The 18,881-nt window shown below is 41.5% G+C and overlaps 1 protein-coding gene across 1 annotated transcript in view; it reads left to right on the plus strand.

Annotated features, from left to right (window-relative positions):
- SUPT3H (SPT3 homolog, SAGA and STAGA complex component) overlaps positions 1-18,881 on the plus strand; it is a 319,193-nt gene that overhangs the window by 38,697 nt on the left and 261,615 nt on the right. The window lies entirely within an intron of this gene.

Raw genomic sequence — 18,881 nt, forward strand, 5'->3', positions numbered from 1 at the left:
ACACCCCAAAGACATACTAACAGAAAAGTTAGACTGTGGGCTCCGTTGAGGACAGTGAGTGTCAGCGCTATAAAAGTGCGTAAAATAAATTAATTACGGAGGCAGATATTTTGCCTGAACCTGCTGTATGCAGCGAGCATGCAGGGCGGAGGCGATCTGTCTACATCATATATTGTCTTTGCCGTAATACTAAAAAACACTCTGAAAACAATGAAATTACTGCGTACCCCCCTTCCTTACCATGTCCACAGCACATGCTGAAAGTTTTAGCTCATTAGGGCCAGTTCACACTTCTGGTTTTGGATATTTTCTGCCTTTAAAGCTGCCTCAAATTTATTTCAATGGGAAAAAAAGAAGCAGGATGCCCTATGTTGGGGCGGAATCTGCTCTGGATCTCCCATTGAAATGACTGGGACACATAAAAAAAACAAAAACAGCTCCATGTGTTTTTTGCACATTTTGCATGGTCAAAAAGGAGCTGAAAATGCTTCAGTTTTGTATTGAAGGAAACACCCATTGGTCAAAAAATGCACTGATTCCACGCTTCATTTTACTTGCGTACTCTAATGTTTCAGGCCTTTCTTTGATTTAGATCGGGACGTGGAAAAAAAAAAAAAACAACACAAAAAGCTTTTAGAAATAAATAAGACAAAAGGTAACTCAAACAATAGATCATTTTCCCGATCGACTTTTGTCAGGTAGTCATCATGGCAGTCTGAGTACCGCGGGACTTTTTATTCACACAGATAGGCTGCTGGAGTTTTTAGAGAATTTCGAAGCAAATGCTGATGGAGAATATGCAAAAATCACAGTTTAGCATTAGCAAAAACATACAACAGCTAAACAAGGGTTGGGTTAGCAGAGCTCGGACGTGCATATCCCTCTTATTATATAAGCCTGATCAAATCTTAATCTCATGGCTTGAAGACCGTGTCCGGCTTGTGCACAGCTTGATGTTGACTTGCATCTCATGTTATCAGGCTATGCGATATTCACGCAGATTCCTATCCATCATGTAACGCTGTCAACATCTTCCTTTTCAGACCCCGAGTGTGTCGAGTTCTCTGCTTCTTCACCCGAGTGCCCCTTCGAAGCCACATTTACACACTTAACAAATATCAATAGCGGTGGAATTTCCGAGGGCATTCATAAATGGAGAATTGATGCATTTACATGCAAAAATCAATTTGTGAGCCACCAGGGAGTCAAGGGGTTAACGCGGCTGTGAACGATTGAGGAAGCAAGTAATACAGTCTGCCTATCTATAAAAAGGAATCTTTGTGCAATAAAGCATATAGTTGCATTGTGGTCCGTGGGGCAGACCTCCTTCGCTTGCCACCCACGTTGAAGTACCTATAACCAGGGCCCTATAAAGCCGGGCACGCTTTCTGAAAATATTTGCAGCCTCACGCCACTTGAATAGAAAGAAAATAATGATGCAGACAGCAAATTAGCACACGGGGGCTGTGCTTTTGGCTGAGTGTGTAAACACAAGTCGGGGCGGCTCGGAGGCAACTCGTACAGGGACCTTACCTCCCAGCTTTCTTTAAAAGGATGGACTATTATTCTTCATGTGTGGGAGGGCGATCAGAATCTTGAAGGCTACAAATTGACTGTGGTTTTTGATTTAACTCCCATGTAGACCCAGGGCATGTACTCCATTACATTGAATACCCCCTTGACACAATGAGTTTTCAATTTTAAGATGTTATTTTTGTAGTGCCTGAAAATAAATCTTATTACATTGTTAGACGGAAATAAATTCGAACTCTTTGGTTCCGCTGTGTCTCTGTTTAATGGTTTGTTAGGGTGTCGTTCAGACCTCCTTTATTTAGTAGGGGCCAAATATGTTAAAAGGGTTCTCCAGCTTTTTAACAAATTTTGGCTCGGTTTCGGCTCCTTCGGTCCCCGCTTGTAAACTTCCATAATAGACAGGGATCAGGTGCAGCTGCAGCGATGGCGTCTGCCCCAAGCGGCATGTCACCACTCTGGCCAGTAGTGTTGAGCGAACTTGTGTTTTAAGTTCGGCGTCTAAAGTTCGGGTTCGGGTTATCGAAGTATCCCGTTATGGATTCCGCTACCACGGACCATAATGGAATTTAGAATCCATAACGGGATACTTCGATAACCTGAACTCGAACTTTAGACGCCGAACTTAAAACACAAGTTCGCTCAACACTACTGGCCAGTCATTGGTTGCAGCAGCACTTGACCCCTGTCCATTCTGGAAGTGGACGAAGGTGCAGGAAACAGATTGCCGGGAAGCAGTTAAAGTCTATATACACCTTCGGAGGCAATTTTTAAAATTATTATTATTGCATTGTACTTATTTTTAGCTAAAAATATTTTTTTCTATTGGTCTTTATTAAAAATATGGAATCCTTTTTTCTGTACAGAGCTGAGATGCTGTAGGTGATTTTCTCACTTTTCCGTCAGGCAGGGAGCAGACCGGCTCCTTATCTCTGATCTCTGACATTATTACACTCATAGCTCAATTGCCAAAGGCAAAAATTCTTACCCTTGTTTCGCTCAATCAACAATATACACCAATCAAAATATATATTTTTAATGAAATTCCCTTAAAAAAAAAAACTCTGGAGGTTAAAAAACAATAGAGCTCTGCCAGGCAGAAAGAAGGTAACGACCAGCAAGTGTATAGAGAACAACTGAACATACCGACAACTGATAATAATACACTGCCTGCCGGGAAGATTACACCAAAACTGGTGTAAAGGCTTAGTTGTTGATAGAAGCCAATGAGATTCTACCTTTAGTTTTTGAGAGCTTCTTTGATAAATGCACCAGTTTTGATAAATCTTCCCCAGTCGTCTGTGCCCCCATTCCGCCTGGATGCTCATACTCCCTGTACCCACATGCCAGATACAACTCGAGGAAAGTCATTTTGACAAAAACGTTGTCTTATGTTATTGGAAGGATCATGGAAATCTGCAAATTTTTACTTGTGCCACATGATGCGATTTAATAAATGCCACTTGTCTGTTGCAAAAGGAGTGCGCCCTGCGAATACTAGGTTGAAGAACCAATCCAGGTGGCAATTTCCAAGCGTGCCTCATGTATGGCATGCTGTGGATCTGCAGAATGCTTTGAATTCTCCGCTGGAGTTACTTTCCACCACGCGTCTATAACTTGGTAAAGCCGCGCTCAGTTGCATTGTAATTTTGCCACATCTGTCCAGCAAAATAACAGATACGTTAACAATGGAGCTCTATGGTGTGAGGCATCCATTTAACGTGTACGTGCTATGTCGGACAAAAACGTGACGTGAAGCCATTAAGGCTACTTTCACTCTTGCGGCAGAGTAATCCGGCAAGCAGTTCCGTCACCGTAATCCGGCAATCTGCATGCAAACGGAAAGCATTTGTAGACGGATCCGGATGCGGATCTGTCTTACAAATGCATTGCAAGAACGGATCCGTCTCTCCGCGTGTCATCCAGAGAAACGGATCCGTTATATACTTTTTTCACATTTTTACCGGTCTGCGCATGTGTTTTTAATACTAATACATTTCAATGTAAATTAATGCCATATCTGTCATTCCGGCAACTGATCCGGAATTTTGGACTGAGATAATACCGCAGCATGCTGCAGTATTTCCTCCGTCCAAAACGCCGTTCAGTGACTGAACTGAAGACATCCTGATGCATCCTGAACGGATTTCTCTCCATTCAGAATGCATTAGGATGAAACTGATCAGTTCTTTTCCGGTATAGAGCCCCTGTGACGGAACTCAGTGCCGGAAAAGAAAAACGCGAGTGTGACAGTACCCTTCTTCATTTATTTTACTCACTTACATAGCGCTGACATACTGTATACCGCAGCTCTTTACAGACAGTATCATCACTCGCTGTCCCCAGTGGGGCTCACCGAATACATTCCCTATCCATATGTCTTGGGAGGAAACTCACGCTACCCCGCGCAGATGTTGTCCTTGATTTGGGTTCGGACCCAGGACCCCAGCTCTGCTGATGGAGGCATGGATAGGAGTGCGGAACCGACAGTATATTTTACATACATGAAATATGAGATTAATTGGAATTGGTTAATTTTCGGCAAGCACCGAGCTGAATTTCTACAGCTAAACCCCCCTCCTTCTGTAAGCCTGAAGGCTTTCCCTCTTCACCTCCCCGCACTTTTCGTGCTACTACTCTCGGCTATATGGCTTCCTTTGTTTTGGCACCTTACCCCATCAAATCCTATTACAGTTACCCTCGTTTTAACACCTCTTTATAACAGTTGAAATACTTGGCTTAGAGGATGTTTATGTAACATGCACAGGGTGGAGCGCACTAAAGGCTTCATAGTTTAATGGAGGTTCACGATATTGGTTAAACTCAGGTAGGTAGCAATTAGGAAAAAGAAAAAAAATTCCCCCGTTTTACTGAAGCGCGGAACATTTTTCACTTGTGGCACAGCTAACCTACTGCAAACCTAACATTAGGTATAAATCCGGCGTCCATCCCCTTGTAGTAATGGCTTTTAAATCACCCTCGACATATGAGTAATGTTAGCCATTATCAGGAGGACGTGATAATGATCGGCTGCCTTTTTCGGTGTCCCTGAATGTTTTGCCTTGCAAAATGTCCTTTCATACTTGTTTCTTATGGATTTGTGAGGGTTTTAATGGGTATTAAATGTGTAACAGCTAGTCCTACAAAGTTGCGAGGGGACGGCATTCGTACGAGAGACTGAAATCTTATCCCCGGCTATAAAAATAATGTCGAAAAAAAAAAAAAAAGAGCCGTATGGGTGTCTAAAATCTGTGGATGTTAATGAATGCAATTTGCTGAGACTTTCAGACACGCTTGCTATTTTTGGAAAAGACGGGTTGTTTTAGAAAACTGATCATTTATTAGGATTTATGAAAAATGTGTGTTTTTCTTCGTCTAGTTTCTGGGGTCGTAATTGGTCCCGAATTGTTGTCACAGTTTTATAATTTTGTGTGTGTGTGTGTGGCAGGTAATAGCTGCTGAGCTCGCTTGTAATCCTGCCGGCGTTGGACTGGAAATGAACCTATTAAACTTCAGTGAGTGGAGTGCTGGTAATGAAAGTGTGTAGTACATGGCATCTACAAGGACTTCTAGTCTTGCCCAAAAGCCAAGGTTTAGAGCACAAAGCTCCTCGAGGTTTTCCGTAAATGTAAGGTCAAATGTAAGTCATGAATTCACGGGCAGAGATCTCGCCTCGTTAAATTATGTATGTACGGTATTGTTCTATCTGCCATCGTCCTCCTTCTGCTGCTTCTCTGCTATTACGTATTTGTTAAGTCTGTTTGACTATAATATCAAGAAGAAAATGAAAAAACGGATTTCGGCACATTTCTTTAAGAAAGTGTTTTTTCTCTTGCGATCCAATATTTCTTTTAATAAAAAAATAATAATAATAATAAAGACACGGGGGAGCGGACCTCCTAAAAGTCACATTACGACTGGATCATGTATTCTGTCGAGAAGAGGGGGGAGGATAATGTGGAACCATATAGAAGAATGACTCTAAGGATCACCTTGGAAAAGCAGATATCTTACTGACCTTGACCATGCCTGTTCTCTAATCTTGAGGGGCATACATGTTCTCATGAAATGTGTCACTTCAGCAAATAGCATTTATTATGTAGAGAAAGTTAATACAAGGCACTTACTAATGTATTCTTATAGTCCATATTGCTTCATTTGCTGGCTGGATTCGTTTTATACGCTGCTCGTTTCCATGGTTATGACCACCCTGCAAACGTCCAAGCCTATGTGAGCTCCCATGGTCCAGGCCACCAGAGAGGCCGGCACTTTTTTTCTATAGTGTCCGAGTATGACCACTACAGGGTGGTCGTAACCATGGAAACGAGCAGTGTATAATGCAATGGAAACATGAATGAAGCCAGCAAAGAAGGCAATATGGAGAATCACAATGCATTAGTAAGTGCCTTGTATTAACTTTCTCTACATGATAAATGCCATTTACTGAAGTGAGAAGACCCTTTAAAGTGTAGCCGTTTAAAGAGTCGTCTTAGCAAAGTTCTGACTGAAAGGAAGAGTCAGTCTTCAGTGTTTTACTGAGCTCTGAAGACGCCTGTGTGTAACACGTCAAGACGGGCAGGGCAATGGTCGGTGATCGTTACAGCACATGTACATAGTCAGGAACCGGGGCAGTGACGAGGCTGAGGGCTTCTATATGTACCACACAGGTGTCTTCAGGGCTCAGTATAACACTGAAGACAGACTCTCCTTACAGCTTTGCTCAGAAGACTCTTTACACCCTATTTTCTAGAACCAAGAAACATCTTTCCCTAATAAAGTATACTACAAAAATGTTTAACATCCCTGTCCCTATATTAAATATCAACTGAAACCACAGTTACACCTTAGGACCTGTAGCTTGTTCCAGAATGTGGGAGAAGGCTCCTTGTGTAAGACTCGTATCTTCCTTAATGGCCTCATTCTCACTCGAGTGTGACAGCAAGAAGGGAATAAATATATATTGGATCAGTTTTTATCGTATGATAAGATTGGGTCTCAAATTAACTTCAAACACGGAAGAGCCGATTGAAATGTATCCGAATTCATCTTTACAATGGTTCAACGGACCGAGGTCATGTCTAACTCTTGGTCTCGTTGCCCGTAAATCGAAATAATAAATTGAAATGACGGAACCTGTCATTCTGACACCGACATTATGAGAAATGGGCGAATGGGATTAAATTGATGGTTCAAAAGCTGCTCACAGACATGTGATAAATTGTTAGGTCTGTACACGAATGAAGGCGCCATACACACTGTATGAAGGGTACGGTGTATGCGGTGTTGCCGGCCCCATGCTTGACTGGTATAATTGTGCATGTTTACAGGGGGTTAGTGATTTAGGAATTTTGGTGTTAAATGACTATGAGCACCTTAAAGGGGTTTTCCGAGCCTTTTATACTGATGGCCTATCTTTTGATCAGTGGGGGACCCCCACCGATCAGCTGTTTGAGAAGGTTCCGGCTCTTGCAGTAGCGCCGCGGTCTTCTCTCAGCTTTGCCTAGGCTAGTGACATCATATTCGTCGATCACATGGCCTAGGGGCAGCTCAGCACCATTGAAGTGAATGGGGCTGAGGGCAATACCAAGCACAGGCGCTATACAATGGACGGCGCTGTGCTTGGTGAGCAGAGAGAAGGCCGCGGCGCTACTGCAAGCGCCGTTACCTTCTCAAACAGCTGATCGACAGGGTGCCAGGTGTCAGACCCCCACTGATCAGTCTGGTTCCCACTCTCGGCTCGGTCATGTCTGGCTGTGTGTCCGCTCTCTCTTCCCGTTCTCCATCACGTTCTGTTTTCGGAGATAACGCAGGCGACCTGTCACATAAAGCTCCGACCACTCCTGACAACATGTACATGCTCGGCTGTATGTATATGTGGACGTCAGGAGAGGTAGCTATTGAATGTGTGTGGCCAGCTTATCCTAACACTACATTACGTGAGAATTTAATTAACCCCTTCATTATGATTTGCATAATGAGAACATTTCTTATATATACTAGCTGCCGTCTTAGTACACGTTAATGAAATCCGGTAGTCCTAGAGAAATAAGCGTTTTTCACAATTGCCTGTCTTTCATGAATGGAATATTGGCTCCTGTGTTAAATTTCTGTAAAAGACCTTTTGGGTCTCTGAGATAAATCAGATGCTGACAGAAGTGCTGGGATAAAAGCCACGAGCTCAGCCATCGAAACGCCTGCGAATATTCTAATTCTTCCACACCTAAAGGTCTCTGGCGTCCGTTGTATTAGAAATAGGTTTACTGAAGCTGGGCACGTCCACACCGTACCGTTCAATTGCCCCCACCCCCGCAAAAAATAAAATAAAATTGAAAACTAATAGAATTTTAAATTTAAAGCAAAAAAATTATAATTTTTTTTTTTTTTCAGGCTACAGTTTTGCAAAAGGGTGGTCATTTTTAAGGTCAGATTCACAGATCAATTTTATAAGCACATAAAGCAGACATGGATTCTAAGAGAAAAAAAGGTATCAAGAATGACTTGCACATCTTTATTTATTTTATTTGTCCAATTACCTTTTTTAGGAAAAGAAATTAGACCCTTAAACGTAATTGTGTGAACAAGATCTTAGGCTATGTTCATACTCTCTGTTTGTCATGCATTTTTTTTAAATTACAGTAAAATATTTATAATTGAAAAAATTAAAAATCTCAGCAAGAAATGTAGCCTGTTATGAGCCCTGCTTTTGAGCGCATGCACATCGGTGTATTATGGCTCTATACAATGTCCGAGCTGTACGGAACCGTTGTACGGCATCCCCAGCGCTCTGTGGGGCCATACGCTGCCACAAAGTATACTCGGTCATAGACTTTAGGGGAGAATATCTCCACCACATTCAGTGCACACAGAGGTTTTTTCTTTCGGACTCTGTGTGAATGAGATGACGTATTATGGAACGTTCTCGCAAATATCTCCTTAATATTATGGAGAAACCAAACTGAAGCACATGGAGCGCTTGCACCATTAACTCTTGATAATTCAGGGTAAGATGGGCAATTTTGTTTGGAGGACGATGGTAGACCTCAAGGTTTCATAATTTTTTTATTTCTCACTTGGGCCAATGTACTAGGTTCTTAATAGATTGTTAATATGTGATCGCTGGACGTATTCCCTGATTTTCACCCTGTAAACTGGCAACCACAAAACATCAACTTAATTTTGAGTAAGATTGAGAATATTCTAGATAAAGATCGGGATAAGACATATTTTTAGAATTCTTGCTCTCAATAAGTGACTGACCAGCCCTTTAGTATGTTGAGTCATTTTTTTGAATATTTGCTTCATAATTTGTGATGACAGTTGTCAGCGTTTTATGGTAAATGCACAGCCTTGAAGATCAGGCAAGGTACTCCTAATGTATGGATTCTCCCCATCCGTCCTCTTGCTGTCCTCCTGCTTTTTTTCCCCTCATCGTTTACATTCTCCTGGGGTGAACCATTTTGCTCCTCGAGTAGCTAGACTTGTATTTATTTGTAGAAGCAACCATGTTTTCTGAAGGAAGCCCGCTCTCTGTATTAACGCTACACTGGCTGAGAAGCGGAGAATGTGAAGACGGCAATCTTGGGGAGTTTTGGGAAGTATCTGCAGATGGGAGTGATGTAGATACAAATGGATAGTGAACAATATTTATGGGCAGATTGAGATAGACGAGATCTATAGAAATGGAGGGACAGATGTGAGAGAGAGTTTGTAGAAGACATACAAATTTTAGATGTATAGATCTTCACTATTAGATGTTACCGAGAGGAACACATCAACTTGGTGATTTGTTCTTTGCTCGGCTATTGACTACTGGTCTTAAAATCAAGCCACGCGTGTTTATAAGTGGTGATGCCTTCGATATTCCCTTGAAATTGTCATCATGGTCTCACAGTACAGAGGTGGGGCACACGAGTCCAGATGGGTGGTTTAAGTGATTGCATGTACAGAAAGTGATTTCTAGATCTAAAGATTAAAATTTATAGCCACAATTGTGATCTCAGTCATCTACAGCAGCCAAATACGAGTATTTACATGTCGAGATGATCGAAATCGGTCAAATCGTATACCGTATTGAGGCTCATCAAGGAGCCTCCAGTATTGTTTTGGGCTGTCAGATCATATTACTTGCTCAGTAGAAGTTAAAAGGATACGACATTCTAGATAAAGATTTGATTTTATGGAATTTGATTTAATCAAATTATGTTGAAAATTGTTCTAAAAAAAAAAAATACAGTATTTTGTTCCACAATAAGGTTGGCAATGTTCAGGTCAGAAAGCCTGAGGGACATCTGCAGGAGTAATAATACCATACAGAAGCCATGTGCGGATACAGTATCTGGTTGACTAAACGTTTGGTGGCTATGAAGGTGTCGCGTGCAAGGTCTCTGTGGTTTGTCAGAGGATGTCTGGTCTACTTTGAGGAAAAGAGGGAAAAAAAACCCTGCAAAGATTTTAAAGAGAAAACTCAGATCCTATAAAACTGTAGATGCCAGATGACCTTCCTCAACCCAGAGGGCTCATTGACAGCCAGGCCCTCGTCATGAGCCTCATTCCATTATTTTGTCACTAGATATTGATCATTTCTGATCTGTTTGCTAACCTAATGATTTAGCTCAACAATTCTAACTTGTATTGTCAAAAAAAATATTCTCGTTGTAGCATATAGTGGAGTTTGGGTGTCTTCTCTGCAACTCTTATATATGTACTACAAATGCAGTGAGTAGAAAGGTCTCGTGGCGGACTCATCGGACGTTAAAGACGCTATAGACACTAAAGCCTATATTTTATTGCAGTGTAATGGAGCCAAGCCCTTTGAGAAGCTTAGTGGTCAGTAGACTAACTGTAGAAGACTGGAGGGAGGTAGAGAGCTCGTAGTCTTCCTCAGTGGTCAGTGCTTGGGACTTACTTACCCAAACTAAATTCTTAAATAGAATATACTACACCCCTGTGAGACTTAATAAATGGGTGCTTCATCCTCAGACACATGCTTCCACTATCAGGGGGCGGTTGGGACGTATATCCGTGCGGTGTGGTCCTGTCCTATTGCCAATCACTTTTGGTCAGATGTCCTCCTATTCCTTAATCTTCATTTCCAATTTCCCCAGAATCCTTACTCCCCAGATTTGTCTATTAGGTAAGATGGAAGAAAACATTGGGGAGGCTTATGATAGACTTTTCTTTCCATTTGCCCTCGCAAAATGTTGATAATGTCCTGGAAATCCACTGCCCCACCTACCCTTACTCATTGGATCCAGGTAGTAAATAAATGTATTCCACTACAGAAAGTCCTTTACACCGACAGGCAATGTCCTCAGAAGCTTGGATTGAACTTGACATTACTGCCCTTTAACTGCACTTTATGTATGTACTTCTGTGAATAGTGGAGACACGAAGTGTGGATGTGTGTGAATGGGAGTCTTAATTAATTTTTTCTGTTATTCTGAATCTTGTTGTTCATCTTCAATTGATGAAGCCTTTTAAAAAAAAATATATAAAAAAAGAAGCTCTAGGCATGGTGCTGTACATTTCACAAGTCTTCTGCTGAATGTACTTTATATAAGTATTTATTTGCAACTAGTACAAGGTGCAGAAACCCTAGATCCATAAATGTTTCTTTCCGATTTTGAAAATGCTACCAAGCAATATTTAACTATCATATGATGATACCTTGTTTTAAGTGGTTACCTGCAAGAGTATGATATTTGGGGGTCCAATCTCTGGCAGACCCTCTGTTACCAGAACAAAGGGCACCAAGCTCCTGGCAGAAGAGTTGCTTGCACCTCGATAATAAGACTGTTGTGCACTAACTCCATTTGGCTCTTTTCGACTTTCTCTTTCAATGGAAAATCTGCACTATGGAGGTGCACACGTGTCTATATGATGTATGTATGGTCATCTATGTACAGCACAGTCTGCATAAGTATTAACCTTGCACATGGACACGGTGATCTCTTCATGGGGAGCGAATAGGGACATGAGATAAATCAAAGCCTATTGTGCAATTTGAGGATGTACCAAAAGAAAGTTGGGGTGGAATAAAGTATACAACAGTGACAAAAAGCATGACCCCTAGATTTGAGGATGTACCAAAGGAAAGTTGGGGTGGAATGAAATATACAACAGTGCCAAAAAGCATGACCCCTCATTTTGAGGATGTACCAAAGTAAAGTTGGGGTGGAATAAAATATACAACAGTGCCAAAAAGCATGACCCCTAGATTTGAGGATGTACCAAAGGAAAGTTGGGGTGGAATGAAATATACAACAGTGCCAAAAAGCATGACCCCTCATTTTGAGGATGTACCAAAGTAAAGTTGGGGTGGAATAAAATATACAACAGTGCCAAAAAGCATGACCCCTGAATTTGAGGATGTACCAAAGGAAAGTTGGGGTGGAATAAAATATACAACAGTGCCAAAAAGATTGACCCCTCAATTTGAGGACGTACCAAAGGAAAGTTGGGGTGGAATAAAATATACAACAGTGCCAAAAAGCATGACCCCTCAATTTGAGGACGTACCAAAGGAAAGTTGGGGTGAAATGAAGTATGTAACAGTGCCAAAAAGCATGACCCCTCAATTTGAGGACGTACCAAAGGAAAGTTGGGGTGGAATGAAATATACAACAGTGCCAAAAAGCATGAACCCTCAATTTGAGGATGTACCAAAGGAAAGTAGGGGTGGAATAAAGTATATAACAGTGCCAAAAAGCATGACCCCTCAATTTGAGGATGTACCAAAGAAGAAATGGGGTGGAATAAAATATACAACAGTGCCAAAAAGCATGACCCCTCAGTTTGAGGATGTACCAAAGGAAAGTTGGGGTGGAATAAAGTATACAACAGTGCCAAAAATCATGACCCCTCAACTTGAGGACGTACCAAAGGAAAGTTGGTGTGGAATGAAATAAAATGTAAAAATGTATATTTGAGGGTGCCCTATCCACAAACCCAAACCTGCCCGAGGAGTATTTCTCCATTGTAATCATTTTAACATCATTTTTTACATCAGTCTTTTTGATATCCCTTTTTCATTATTTTAAAGATTTATTAATACCTATGGGAACATTTGCAAGTCCAATGTAAGCCTAACATCGGTATCTTTTACATTTATTTTGTAAGATGTATTTATATCTGTTGGAACATCTACAATTACGTATACGTTTATCTTACTTTGGAATATATTGTGTGCGTTTTTTGTTTTTTTCCTTCTGTTTTTGGACAGAAATGAAATAAATCACAAAAAGGCACAACACTCCCAAAGAGCATCCGAGAAGCTTGGCCTCGTCGTTATTCCCCATTAACGTGCTGGCTTATCTTCTGGGTTATTAGGCAAGCCTGTGTGTTTGTGTTATGCGCAGAGCTTGTTGCCTTTTGCTGATTTATATAGTAGCGCTGTTTGGATGACTCAACTTGTTTGCACAGTATTAAAAATACTTTTTGTTTACGTGAGTTACAGTATTTTAGAGGGATGCAAATTACACCCGTGAGCTTTGCGCTGCGTGTGCTTTTTTTTTTTTCGAGCTCTGCTTCAATGCGATATGTGGAGACCACAGATTTTTATAAAAATTAAAAGCACATGTGTTCTGAGGCAGCATGCTTTTAATTGTTTAGGCGGTTTGAAGTTCTGTGAGGCTGATTTGTGAATGATCTATTCAGCGAGATTTATTTGGCTTCATAACATGGATGTCGCGTTATTACATCCTAACCTTTCTCCTGTTTCCTGATGATGTTTTTTTTTTTATCTCCCTTTTACAGTGATGAATTCAGCAGCGCCATGATGTAGACGGTGCACATTGTATGATATTATAGAATTTTTGTGTAATTCACCCAATTGTTTCTAACTCTATTTTTTTTTTTACGTATTATTTATTTTTGTAATCATTTTGTTATTAAATAATAATATATTTTTGACCCTGTGCCTCTGAGATGCTGGGGAGTGTAGTACCTATGTTTACTGACGGGGTTAATAGAATAGGTGATATGCTTCCCATAAAACGTGCGACTTACAGATTTATACAATCTATATAAATAAGAAAATTTCCTGTCACTATTTATTAGCAATTTTTTGGATTATACTGATTTAACAGAACATGCAATCCTACACCAGGGTTCATAATTGTTCCTTCTGCTGGGACCCATACTGTGAGGATATAGATCTTGTTTGGGTTACTCTGGCAGTTAAAAAATGTGAAAGCTCGTGATTTAATATTTTGATTTCCTGTTTAAATGTACTTAAATTCCACAGAAATCTAACCATTCCAGCCTTGGCTTTTCTTCCCTGAATGTCATCTTATACGCAACCTGTGAAGTGCGGTTCTCGACTTATTTGTCAACCTATTTTCTTATTCTTCCTGAACGTCCCGCAATCCATGCGCTGCCCCATCAATCATTGTACTGGAGTGTTAGTTGAGGGTGCAGCTATTACATATTAGGATAGAAATATTGTGTGTGTAGCTACTGCTCCGCGCGGTTCACCCCCGGACAATACAGAGTTCTGGTTAGGATGGATTAGTTGGTAGATTTTTGATAGACACACAGGTATTAGATGAACATGACGTACAGGTGAAACTAAAAAATTTTTAATATCGTGCAAAAGTCCATTTATTTCAGTAATGCAACTTAAAAGGAATTGCATTAATGCAGCTTATAATTCGAATTTTGTGAAAAGGTTCAATATTCTAGGCTCAAAGTGTCACACTCTAGTCAGCTAATTAATCCATACCCTCTGAGCAAAGGGGACCTGAGATTGTGATTTTGGGGTTTCATAAGCTGTAAGTCATAATCATCCAAATTATACCAAATAAAGGCTTGAAATCTCTCGCTTTGCCTGTAATGAGTCTCATATTTTAGCTTCACCTTTTGAGTTGCATTACTGAAATAAATGAACTTTTGCACGATATTCAAATTTTTCGAGTTTCACCTGTAGATGGATTTTAGATCGGTACATGTAAGATACCGGCAGATATAGAAAGTAGGAAAAATGGAATTATATAGAAATTAAATAATAACTTGATAATTAGATCTACAGATATACTGTACATAGATAGATAGATGTCCAAAGGATGAATGGATAGATATCAGATAGATAGATGAATAGTTCATACATATATAGAGGGATAGATATTTTTTATTTCACTCACTTATATTGCGCTGACAACTTTCGAATTCCTAAAGGGGTTCTGTAGTTTTTTTAAACTGATGATCCATCCTCTGGATAGATCATCAGCATCTGATCGGCGGGGGTCCAACACCCGGGACCCCTGCCGATCAGCTGTTTGAGAAGGCAGCGGCGCTGGCAGTAGCGCCGCAGCCTTCTCGCTGTTTACCGCAGGCCAAGTGACGTCACGACTAGTATCACTGGCCTGGGCGGGGCTAAGCTCCATTCAAGTGAACAGAGCTTAGCCCCGCCCAGGCCATTGATACTAGTCATGACGTAACTGGGCCTGCGGTAAACAGCGAGAAGGCTGCGGCGCTACTGCCAGCGCCGCTGCCTTCTCAAACAGCTGATCGGCAGGGGTCCCGGGTGTTGGAACCCCGCCGATCAGATGCTGATGATCTATCCAGAGGATGGATCATCAGTTTAAAAAAACTACAGAACCCCTTTAGGAATGCGAAAGTTGTCAGCGCAATATAAGTGAGTGAAATAAAAAATATCTATCCCTCTATATATGTATGAACTATTCATCTATCTATCTGATATCTATCCATCCATTTATATCTCTCCATCTATCCAATATCTCTCTATCTAATATCCATTATATATACGCTATCTATTATATACATATCTATCTCCATCATGGGGCAGCAGGGTGGCCCAGTGCTGGGGTCCTAGGTTTGAATCGGACCAAGGACAACCTCTGTATGTCCTCCTCATCTTGGCGTGGGTTTCCCCTGGGTTCTCCGGTTCCTTCTCACATACTGATAGGGAACTTAGACTGTGAGCCCCACTGGGGACAGTGAGCGGTGACAATGTCTGTAAGGCTGGGTTCTCGCATCACGTTTTTCCCATCCAATTAACGTATACATTAAATGGATGCCTCAGACTGATGCCGTACAGTGGCATCCATTCACCATAGAGTACCATTGTAATAAAAGTATATAGTTTATTTTTATTTTTTTTACCAAACTCTGCAGGACACAAGAACATGGTGTGCTGTGTTTTTGTATCATTTTTTTTATTTTTTTATAACAGACGTCATACAGAGGCATAAAACATGATGTGAACCCAGCCTTACAGACATTGTCACCACTCACTGTCCCCAACGGGGCTCACAGTCTAAGTTCCCTATCAGTATGTGAGAAGAAACCGGAGAACCCAGGGGAAACCCACGCCAACACGGGGAGGACATACAGAGGTTGTCCTTGGTCCGATTCAAACCTGCTGCCCCATGATGGATAGATATGTATATAATAGATAGATAGATAGATAGATAGATAGATAGTGTATATATAATGAATATTAGATACTAGATAGAGAGATATTTTATAGATGGAGAGAGAGATATAGATGGATGGATAGATATTGGATAGAGAGATATAGATGGATGGATATTGGATAGAGAGATATAGATGGATGGATATTGGATAGATAAAGATATATAGATGGATGGATAGATATTGGATAGATAAAGAGATATAGATGGATGGATAGATCAATACTGGATAGATATTGGATAGATAGATGGATATTGGATAGATGGATGGATAGATAGAAATATAGATGGATAGATATTGGATAGATAGACCAATACTGGATAGATACATCACAGACATCGGAGAGATAATAGGTGTTGGATGGATTAATAGATCAATAATCCCGTTTACAAACCATTCAGTTGATCACTCCGTAATATCATAATAAATATAAAAAACAAACAAACAATGTGCACAGTAGCCTAGTTGTGATGTGGCGTACTCCTGACGCCGGTTTCCTATGGCACGTGATGCAGGCCTGTGTGCAGTAAGTGTCAGGCCTGCTTCATCAGCAACTCTTTTTTTTTTTTGCACGTTTGAAAACTTGTGCCCAGGAGGACTACCTGACGTGAGCAGGTTCCCTGTAAACTGTGGCCGTAGACAAACATGCCTGATCCATCAGATACAATCTCCTTTTCAGAAGTAGGCCCAACAATTAGTCCAATTGCTATAAGGAAAATAAACTCGCGTCTCGGATTTAAAAGGCCTGACAGGCAGGAAAAATATACACCGGTCGGAGCGGGGAGTTCCACTTTCATCTCACAAGTGGCCTTGTTTGAAGCCACTAATCTTCCAGTTCACACAAGATGGAACAATTTGTAAGGTTTGAGGACCGAGTCTCGTAGGGGGAAATGGATATCTATGTGTATAGGATATGTAACTGAAACAACTAAAGTATAGAAAGCTATAGATAACAAGTTTGTGCATAAAATAAAATATATAAATATATAAATAGTATATAAATTATAGTCATACAATATTATATATATATATATTTAATGCTGCTTATGGTGATGCACCAAAAGTCAGAACTTTTCACCCCATAGGAAACGGGCTATCTGCTCCGTGACCTTTGGCAGGGGACTGATCCGGCATCCCTGCACGTTAGGATCATTTTAGCCGTCAGACTTTGTCCTAATCTCTTGTGGAAGTTGAATTAAAATAAGAAGAAACGATCCCTCTACATGTAAACTGTGTTTCCTCCTCTAAACAGAGGGATCATGCGGTCTGGCTCCCCTCTGTGCTGTGATTCATGACTTCTCTTCCCTTTATTCCTCCTTTGACTAAGAAGGTTACACATATTACTATCATTTTAATTTATTTTATTTTTTTTGTAGTATTTTTTTTATCTTGCCACTGTGTGTCTTCTGTCTACCCTCCATTACAGCATATCGGGGACTTTTTGTTTCATAAAATCTCACTTTTTCACTAAATTCAGTCTTTATTTTGTCAAAATTCATAGGAGGAAATGATTGTCTAGAAGTCTAAAACTACTGACGAGTGACCACAGGGCCCTCGGCCTCCGCAGCCGGTCGCAGACCTTACACAGTATTCAAATGCGCCTGTGTGCGACCAATTGAAAGGCAGTGTAGTAGGAGGGCCACAGAGTCTCCGCACCACCGGGGAGTTATCTCAAAAGCTGCATCACAAGTTTTTACATTTTATTTACTCAGAAAAAAAAAATCCTTTTTGACAAAATCCGAGCGTCTCATCATGGAGTGGATTCAGAAAATGCTGTAAGTGTTTGCGGATCAGCCGTGTCACTGTCATGAGATGTATATGTAACGCAGGAAGAGACTGCAACCCAGGGGCAGGTGGTGGGCTTAGACTTGTGCTTCAGCATATGGATATATAGATATAAATAAGAGGGTTAGCTATAGTGGCGTCGCTAGAGGGGGGCGAGGGGGGGCAATTGCCCCCCCTATGTTGTCCCTTGCCCCCCCGGGTGCCCCCCCCGCTGATTCCCCAGAGTGAATACTAATGAGCGCTTCCATTATGGAAGCGCTCATTAGTACCGAAGGACCAGGAAGTGGTGAACGCTCTGTACTCACCACTTCCTGGTCCTCGGCTGTCGGCTGTGCAGGGCTGCGCACAGCGTAAGGTCGCTCTGTGACCTCACGCTGTGCGCGCCAGTTTAGAGCACAGTCGACTGAGGAGAAAATGGCAGGCGGCGTCCGTCCAGGAGCAGGAGAGGTAAGTGTTTTTATTTTTTATTTTATAGAAAATGTGGCTGCTGGGGGCATTATGGGGGCTAATTGGAGGCATATGGGGCATTTGGAGGCATATTTGGGGGCTAATTGGAGGCATATGGGGGCTAATAGGAAGCATATGGGGGCATTTGGAGGCATATGGGGGCTAATTGGAGGCATATTTGGGGGCTAATTGGAGGCATATGGGGGCATTTGGAGGCATATGGGGGCTAATTGGAGGCATATTTGGGGGCTAATTGGAGGCATAATTGGGGGCTAATTGGAGGCATATTTGGGGCTAATAGGAGGCATATGGGGCTAATAGGAGGCACATGGGGCTAATAGGAGGCATATGGGGCTAATATGAGGCATATGGGGGCTAATATGAGGCATAATGGGGCTAATTGGAGGCATATGGGGGCTAATTGGAGGCATATGGGGGCTAATTGGAGGCATATGGGGGCTAATTGGAGGCATATGGGGCTAATTGGAGGCATATGGGGGCTAATAGGAGGCATATGGGGCTAATATGAGGCATATGGGGCTAATATGAGGCATATGGGGGCTAATAGGAGGCATATGGGGGCTAATAGGAGGCATATGGGGGCTAATATGAGGCATATGGGGCTAATATGAGGCATATGGGGGCTAATAGGAGGCATATGGGGGTTAATTGGAGGCATATGGGGC

This window comes from Bufo gargarizans, chromosome 4 (assembly GCF_014858855.1).
Source record: "Bufo gargarizans isolate SCDJY-AF-19 chromosome 4, ASM1485885v1, whole genome shotgun sequence".
Classification (NCBI taxonomy): domain Eukaryota; kingdom Metazoa; phylum Chordata; class Amphibia; order Anura; family Bufonidae; genus Bufo; species Bufo gargarizans.